Source organism: Sphaerodactylus townsendi, linkage group LG07, assembly GCF_021028975.2.
Source record: "Sphaerodactylus townsendi isolate TG3544 linkage group LG07, MPM_Stown_v2.3, whole genome shotgun sequence".
NCBI lineage: Eukaryota > Metazoa > Chordata > Lepidosauria > Squamata > Sphaerodactylidae > Sphaerodactylus > Sphaerodactylus townsendi.
Genome location: NC_059431.1, coordinates 124,157,287 through 124,166,599, shown reverse-complemented (window position 1 = coordinate 124,166,599; position 9,313 = coordinate 124,157,287). Strand labels below are relative to the sequence as shown.

Genomic DNA, 9,313 nt, shown 5'->3' with positions numbered 1-9,313 from the left:
TGCAGTGCCTTTCGTGTTCTTTGATACGTGTCTGTGCGCTGCGTTTGGTGGTTCCTATGTAGACTTGTCCACAGCTGCATGGTATGCGATAGACTCCTGCAGTAGCTAGAGGATCCCTCTTATCCTTTGCTGAACGTAGCATCTGTTGAATTTTCTTAGTGGGTCTGTAGATTGTTTGTAGGTTGTGCTTCTTCATCAGTTTTCCTATGCGATCAGTGGTTCCCTTGATGTATGGTAAGAACACCTTCCCTCTAGATGGCTCTTTATCTTTGTTCATGTGGCTTGTTCTTGGTCTTGCAGCCCTTCTGATTTCTGTATTAGAGTAACCATTAGCCTGTAGAGCCCTGTTTAGGTGATTCAATTCATCTTGTAGGAGGTGAGGTTCACAGATTCTGTTTGCGCTACTCTATTCAGAGGGCCTCACCTGTTGACCTCGCAGTATATATACTCCACTTGCTTTCCATTCCTACTATCAGATCCTCTGAAGATGCCAGCCACAGATGCAGGCGAAACGTCAGGAGAGAATGCTGCTAGAACACGGCCATACAGCCCGGAAACCACACAGCACCCAAGTGATTCCGGCCGTGAAAGCCTTCGACAATACATACTCACCACAACCTTACAGTCTATCACTCCAGCAACAGACCTTCGCGTTCTTTTCCCCCCATAAAACCCTTTTAATTGTTCTGAAATGGTGGCCCAAAGAGTGAGAGGAACTGCTATAGTGTGGGTAGGGGAAGGCACAGAGGAGCAAGAAAACCTGAAGAAAATTAAACTCATGCTTTCCCTGTGAAGGGAGAAGAAAAGTCACGCTTTGAATGGTTTCAGAAGATGTGGGGATTCTCTGATCTGAGAGAGAGATGAGTTCTGAAGAGGGGAAAATGTGTGCTTAACTGAACATTGGACCTTAGGGGAATGCACACTCAATGCAAAGGACTCAGAAAAGCTCAGATTTCAAACAATGCCAATGCCATGTCAGTAGGCCATTATCAGCACATTCCATGCATCTGTGAAGCCCTGAAATGGGAGGACCTTCCTCATTATGTCCTGCCCTGTAAGCTTTCCTCGGATCCCAGGACCATGTTTCTTGCAGCTATTCTTAAATAGGCAAGCTTTGCATTCAGTGGCAGATAACATTGTTTTCGTCTGATGGACATCTTCATGTCAGCTATATGGTGTCACTGTATGCATTAGCAGCTAAGAAGATTTGTGCCAAACTCTCGTCCTGACATTTAGCAAGCTGCAATCTACGTTCAGCCCTGGTTCCAACTATTTTAATGTCGGTTTAACTCTGCTGAATTTTTTAAAATTGTATACCTTTATTACTGCCTTGTCAGGTTGTTTTATTTTGTATTGATTGTTGCCCTCACACAGTCAATTTTATCCAGCTATGCATCTATCTATGTCTCCACCTACCTACTTATCTCCCTGTGTGGGATTTTCCCTCAGCTATGCTTGGATCGACAGAATGAAGATTTCCATTGGGGAGTATGTTTGTCACTCTCTCTGATTTTATATATCATTCCATTCAGTTTGTGTTGGAAACTTAAGGTGGTTTGAAAATGGGGAAATATTCACATCTCTTTGGACATGAGGTCTATAATGCCCTAAAAGGAGTGATAATACAGAAGGTGTGCCTATAACTTTAAAGCAAATTAGGCCTCATAGAAAAGAACCAGAAATGCATGACATTTAATTTTAACCTTGAGAATATTTAGCTTGTCAGTCAACTGGCAACTGTGCATGTACGCACGCACACAAATTATAATATGTTTGATTACATTAATATTCATTTTGTTATAGGAATTAGCTAAGGCAACTTGTCAGGCTGACAGGAAACATAAGATCCTCTACCATAAGATTTTATTCCTTCAAGAAGTTCAGGGTACTGGATATGATGCCTGACCCATTTTGTTCCTCACAAACCTGCCTACAAGGCCCCTTCCGCACACGCAGAATAATGCATTTTCAAACCACTTTCACAACTGTTTGCAAGTGGATTTTGCTATTCCGCACAGCTTCAAAGAGCATTGAAAGCAGTTTGAAAGTGCATTATTCTGCATGTGCAAAGGAGCCCGTTAAGTTCAGCTAAGAGACAATAATTGGTCCAAGGTCACCCAGTGAGTCTTCATGGCAGTGTGGATATTTGAACCTGGATCTCCTAGATCCCAGTTGTTAGCAGCCAATGGATCTGAAAATAAACCCCCAAACCCCAGAACACTGTCAATTTATGGCTAATTTTTCACTGCAAAATTGCTCCTTTGTTAGCACAGGAAATGCCCCGGTACAATGAGAGTTCTTCATGGCCTGCGGTGCTGCAGCATGTCTGGCATGGTGTTGCTCTGGCACCGCCCCGCAGGATTGGCTTTGCTCTGTGACTTTCAGAAACCGCCAAATTTGAGGTTCATTTGAAATGCCCCTCTGTTGCTCCCGTGGCTTCTGCTGCCATGAAAAACTCCATAGCAGCAGAACCAGGGCCATTTCCCCACTTTTGCCCCTGTGACCCGCACCACCAATCAACAGGTGCTGAGAATCGGCACCCTGCCCCCCCCCCCCCCGCATAAAATCCTTGCGTGTGTGAGCGAATCTCTGTTGATAAGAGACGTGGCTTTCATTGCAGTGGAAAAAATGGATGGAGAAACCTTGGTTTTTAGACAGAAAAGCATCTGGAGAACATGCACTTCAGCTCTGGAGAGGGACCCTTAATTTTGGCCCACCCTAGCCAACACCCCCCCCCTTTGCACACCCCCTCCTGCCTGCCAGATGACCCAGGGAAGAGATTTGTCTGTGGGGTGGTCCATGCCCCGCCTGGGCCTGGACCCGCGACGACTCGCTTTGCGCCACCGAGTTCCACTCTGAGTAAATGTCCTGGTCCATGGGTAGCGTGAGCCAAGTGGACTCACGCCGCCCAGCCGCCTTGGCCCCCCAGCACCGCCGCCAAGAGGGGGCCCAAGAGTAGGCCGATCCCATGCTCTCCTCACCACTGGTGCTTTGCGCAGCACGCAAGTGAGGATCGTGTCGGTTGGGGATGGGAGCATCCTTTTCCTCGTCTCCTAAATCTGGGTCGCGGGGCATCTCATCCTTGTCTGGAAATCACCCCGTTCCCTCATCAGGTTCGCCAGCCAGGGACCCGCCTGTAGCTCCATCCTTGCCGGCCATGGATCCGAGTGCGGGTCAAACTGGGAGATCCTGCTTAATGTCAGACTCTCGAATGTGGAAATAACAGAGACTGTAGGAAAGTCCAAAAGCAGTTTATTCCAGGTGATGTGAAGAGTAACAATGTATAGCAGGATCTGAGCTAAAGAGCTCAGATCCAGGACTTATATCTTTTAATCCCCCCGTTTCCCCCCACAACAAATGTCCATTACAGTTTCTACTACAAAGCTACAAAGGACCTGGGAACCTTTCACGCCTCTTTGAGGATGGGCTGGCGCCAGGAGATTGCTAACAGGAGATTGCTAGGAAGGGAGGAGGGAAACAGGAAAACAATTGCAAATCACACACAGCAAGGCATCAAGATACTGACAGGCGTGGTCCTGACAGCCATAGAGTTCACCCTCTGATGCAGCCATTTTCTCCAGGGGACTTGACTTATGTCTGGAGAACAGCTGTAATTCCAAGAGATCTCCAGACCCCGCCTCTAGGTTGGCAGATTTAAAGTTCTGCTCACTTTGGCCCTTTCCACACAAATCCTCTAAAACATTTGTAAAATGTTTACCACGTTTACCACCGTTTACCATGAGGTTTCTTCACACACATCCCCTCAAAATGATTCATGGCCCCCATTGTGTGATTTCCCCCTTTTTTGAGTTTGCTTCAATGTTTCACAGCTGCAGTTCCTTACACCACATACTCGGCTCTTGGAAGATCAGATCTCCTCCAAATTTAAAAACAAGCAGCAATGAGGAAAGAAACAGGCCAGGGGCAGGGAGGGAGCTGAGAAAATGGCATTGTGGAGCAAGTCTGGGGATAGCAGAGAGGCATGGGAAACATCTTAAAGAGACCGCACATCCCAGTGAGGCTGTTTTGAAAATATTTCCATAATATTTTAAATATTTTAAAAGGGAATTCACTTAAAATGTTTTATGGCTGCAAACAAAATGTTTTGAGAACCAAAAGGGGTAAAAATAATGCAGAGCGCTATGGAGCAAATGTTATATTTCCTGCCTCAAAACATTTTTAAAGGTTTGCGTAGAAAGGGCCTCTCTGGTCAATTCCACGCAGCAAATGTATAATGGATTGCAGCCAAGATAAAGGAACCTGTTTTCCTGTTTACCTGTTCACATACATTCTGTGCAGTGATTGGAATCCAAGGAAACAATCCAGGTTGCTGTCTTGCCTTCGCACAGAGATACTTCTCTCTCTCTCTCTCTCTCTCTCTCTCTCTCTCTCTCTCTCTCTCTCCCCCTTCCCCCTCCCTCCCCCGTCTCTCTTTTATAAATTTCCTGCAACACATGTGTAGCTATTCAGGCATGCACAAATGAACCCCCACCGATCATCCCTTGATATGACTGGCTGCACCTGCGTAGCTACACAGATGCAACCCATGAAATAAAGAAAGGAAAAGGGACCTCCCTGCTGTCAGGATGGGTCTCTTCCTGGCAATGACTCATCCCCCCCATCCAGAGGGCCATTGGCCTTGGCTAGGCGCCAGCTCGTCTACTTTCCTCCTCCTTTCCTTACAGCAAAACGATAGTCAGATGGGGCCACGGCCCTCCGAGGTGTGGCTAGGTTCCTGCCTTTTGTATTTACAACGTTGTATCTGAATGGTGGTATTCTCCCCTTTGTTACCTTGTCGCAGCTGCAGCAGCTTGGACCCGGCAAGGGGTGGGCCAAGGGCATCAGGGATTTAAGATCTGTTTTATGCTGTGTTTTCTCAGAAATCATCCATACCTCGTTATGCTTTAGTCTTCAATAAAGTCTACCATTTTTAAAGAAAACTACAGGTCACTTTATTCAGGGACTGAGGTCTCACATTTAGACGATTTCTCCCTGAACTCGATCTGAGCCCTATTCCCACCATGGATGGGGTTTCAGGCGAGAAGACTACCAGCGGCCAAGGGACGACCAGCCTAGAGGACGCTGGTGGCCCCATAGAGTCCACAGCACCCCCAAAAGAGGGAGTAACGATGGCCTTGGAGGTCGGCAGTGGGGCACTTGATCAAGGCACAGAGCTACCACTGGTCCAGCCCCAGGAGACGCTCCCCTCCCGCTCCGGCTAGATGGGGTGGCACCTTGGCGAAGCCTTGCCCCATTGCTGAGAGGGGCCTGGGGTCCAAGGAGTCCCAGTATACAAGGCGCAGACTTATACCTGCAAGGGCTGGGCAATGGCGGGCAGCTTCTCCCTCACTGTGGAGGACAGGGTGGAAGGGAGGGAAATAAAGCACCTCCTGCTCGGCCATTCGCATGGCTTTTCAAAATAATTCCTAGTTTAGCGATTTAAAAAACAACAACGGGTTGGGAAAGTAACATAAGACAGACTCGTTTTGGGCACAGGGCCTGTGTGAATCTTTTCCAGGAAACCAGGCTGCTGCATTGGCTGGTGTGGGTTTTCCAGGCTGCGGGGCAGTGGTCTGGTGATGTTTGCTTCTAACGTTTTGCCTGCCTCTATGACTGGGATCTTCAGAGGCATGTGATTGTGCCAGATCGAGAAACACATCTTTCTATGACATGCCTCTGAAGATGTGAGCCAGAGAGGTGGGCAGAACATTAGGAACAAAAACTACCATGCCACAGCCAAACAGCCCAAAAAACCCACTGTAGCCAGTTGATTCAGGCTATGAAGGCCTTCAACAATACACTGGAGGCTGCATTGCGTGACACCATCTTGGTTAGTCATTGGTGATGGGCCACATGAAGCAACCAAAACTTCCATCACCTGAAGTTTTTGCTGAGAAGTGAGACCTTCGGGTTAATTCTGACTGAAAAAAGAAGACATCTTCCTTTTTTGTGAAGCTAAAGCGAGATGTTGCCACAAAACCCCAAACTATATTTAACAGTCAGGAAGTTTTAGCTTGTAGAACCATTAACACAAACAAGACCTAAGATCAGGTTGCCAACCCCCAGACAGGGCCAAAAGAGCTCTCCAGTCTATGGCCCTTTCTGCACGGGCCATATACGGCGCCCTGGGGACAGCAAAAATTCCATCCCCAGGGAGCCGTTCGCACAGGAGGCGCAGCTGCTTCGCAGCCGCACCGCCCAAGCGGTGCGAAGCCGCCGTTTTCCTACCTCGCTCCCTGAGCGAGGTTTACGGAAAATGGCTGCTTCGTGATGCTGCCGTGCGAACGGTAGTGGCTCAAAGGCACCCTCCCCCCCCTTTCGCCCTCCACCTACCATGTCTGTGGCCGTCCAGCGCGTCGCCGAGGCCTGGGGACACGCCCCCCCTGCCCTGAAATGCCAGAGCAGTCGCGCAGGGCAGGGGGGCATGTCCCCAGGCCTCGGCAACGTGCCAGACGGCCACAGACACGGCAGGTCGGCTGGGCGACGGCGCTCCACGGCGCCATCTTCCCGGCTGTTTCTGGGACCGTTCGTGCGAACGGTCCCAGGGGGGTTGGGTCGGCGTTGTATATGCCGACCCAACCCCAATCGTGGATGTGCGGAAACGGCCTATGTGTAGAAATCTCTTCCCCAGCAGAAAGTGGCTGCTTCGCAGAGAGGACTTCGTGGCTTTATATTCTGCTATTTCTCCTTCCCAAACCACACCTTCCCCAGGCCCCACCCCCAAATCTTCACGAATTTCCCAACCTGGAGTTGGCAAGCCTTACCTGGTTTGAGGTTCCAGCAAGCCCTGACCCTCCAAAGAAAAACCTGAACAGAAAAGGCACACATTGCCTTTGATTTGAGACTGACAGAATTACCCTACCAGCCAGACAACTTTTGAATTCCACAGAAGATGTCCTCTTGTTCTAAAAGGGCGCTGATCACTGCCTTTCAACAAATCTGTTGAAGGAAGAGCAGGAGAATTATTTTGTAAAAGCAGAAAGCACAAATTTCCTGTTCTGCGCGTGGAAATGACAGGCACCCTTTTACACTAACTGCATGATATGATCCCCATGGTCTATTCTGCTTGCCTTTTGTGTCAAATTCATTGTCATGGTATCAAAATGGGTGCTGAACAGCATCAGCTTGCAAGGGAAAATTCTTAACAGGTATTAATCCCCCCTCCCCCCACCCAGTTTGAATTACTGCCGTGCATTTGCCTAGTTACACCTCCGCCCACAAGCACTTCTCTGTTCTTGCTGCGTTAAAGTGCTTTTTGCTCCTGGTCAGGAGCCGCTGCATTAAAAGAGGGAGAGCAGGTGGCAATACGAGCTCCTTTTGTCCCAGCTGTGCAGCGAGAATAGGGCGAGAGGTGGGCAGGAACGTGACGCAAGAGCCTCTCTGCGTGCCCAGGAACAAAAGGCAGTGATGGTGATGGTAAGGTGGTGATGGTGAGCCATGGCAGGAGAGACCATTTATTCACCTGATAATAAACTATCATAGAATCATAGAAGAGACCCCAAGGAAGAGACCCCAAGGGCCACCAAGTCCAACTCGCTGAAATGCAGGAACACACAATCCCGACATATGCTCACCCAGCCTCTTTTAAAAAACCTCCAAAGAAGGAGACTCCACCACTCTCTGAGGCAGTGAATTCCACTGTCGAACAGCCCTGACAGTCAGGAAGTTCTTCCTAATGTTTAGGTGGAATCTCTTTTCCTGCACCTTGAATCCATTACTCCGTGTCCTAGTCTCTGAGGCAGCAGAAAACAAGCTTGCTCCCTCTTCAACATGACATCCCTTCAAATGTTTAAACATGGCTATCATGTCACCCCTTAATTCGTCGATGGGCTGTCATGCACAATGAACCTCGGACCGTAGCAGAATGGATCGAGGTTGGGGACGACTACCAAAATCCAACCAAGCAAGCCAGGACGACAGCGAAAAAACCCACTGGAAATGTTACTGCCTCAGAAATCACCTCCGAGAGACGCCGTTGGCTGGGACTCTGTCTCTACTGCGGCGATCCGGTCCCAGTATGGGACCTCCATCGAAAAAGGTGGCTGCCAAACCATTACGCCGTTTGGTCACCCCAAAGTCATCCCAAGGGGTCTCTAAAGCTTTAGCTGCAGAGGAGTTGGATGTCCCGGAAGAGGAGGATGAGGAGTCGGCTGAAGTCGATCTTTTCCACAGCAACCCCTGAAAGCTTCGAGCTCCCGAAGGATGCGGTGAGTGAGGGTGGTGCCCCTATTACTTTAATGACTACTCTTACCAATCCAGCCAAAAACACTCGAATTCTTGCATGAGCCCTCATAGACTCCGGTTGTTCCACTGCCTTATGCGCCCACAAATAGCAGAGGAATTGGGATTGGAGCGTATCCCCTTGGTCAAACCCATTCCATTCACCCATTCCATTCACCCCCCCCCCACTGGGGGGGAAGGGCCAGCTCGTTTTAAGACTGAACCTGTACTGTTTCGTTGTGCCGAACACTGGGAGCGTCGCAGTTTCATTTTGGCTCCGGTGGCTAGGCACCCCATTGTTTTGGGAATGTCCTGGTTGGAATCCCACGATCCCACCATACGATGGGCTCCCCGCATAGTCCATTTTACCGATCCTCCTTGTGGAGATCACATGCAGGAAGGGGACCCACCTGATATGGCCGTTGCTGCTTCAGCTTTGGAGGTCGCTCCCCTGCCGGAACTGCCCGGAGTGCCTAAACAATATTGGGATCTTTCCAGGGTGTTTGAGGAGGGGGAGTGTAATCAATTGAAACCCCATCGGGATACGGACTGTAAAATTGAACTGATTCCGGGTACCAAACTCCCTAAGGGAAGGATTTACAGGATGAGCCCAACAGAGGAGACTGAGTTGCAGGCATTTCTGGATAACAATTTGGCGAGAGGCTTCATCCGAAGAGCGACCAAAAGTACTTATGCTGCACCAGTGCTGTTTGTTAAGAAAAAAGACGGCTCACTGAGATTGTGTACTGATTACAGAGGTTTGAATGCTGTTTCCATCTCCAATAAATACCCCCTGCCGTTAATTAAGGATTTACTTGATACCGTGGGCTCACGGTGGATCTTCACTAAGTTGGACCTGCGAGAAGCTTATAATAGAGCGTGGATCGCCGAAGGCTTTGAACACCTTACAGCGTTCGATACTAAGTTTGGTCAATATGAATATCTTGTAATGCCTTTCGAATTAAACTGGGCTCTGGGGGCTTTTATGACTCTGATCAATTAGGTGCTGCAGGATCTATTGTTTAAGGTTGTTGTGGTGTATTTAGATGATGTTATGATTTATTCTGAAAACGAGGAGCATGTAAAGTTAGTC

At 48.8% G+C, this 9,313-nt stretch overlaps 1 protein-coding gene across 1 annotated transcript in view; it reads right to left on the bottom strand.

Moving 5' to 3' along the window:
• The window catches only part of EXOSC8 (exosome component 8), a 675,700-nt gene that overhangs the window by 15,120 nt on the left and 651,267 nt on the right, over positions 1–9,313 (bottom strand). The gene's annotated exons all lie outside the window — the stretch shown is intronic.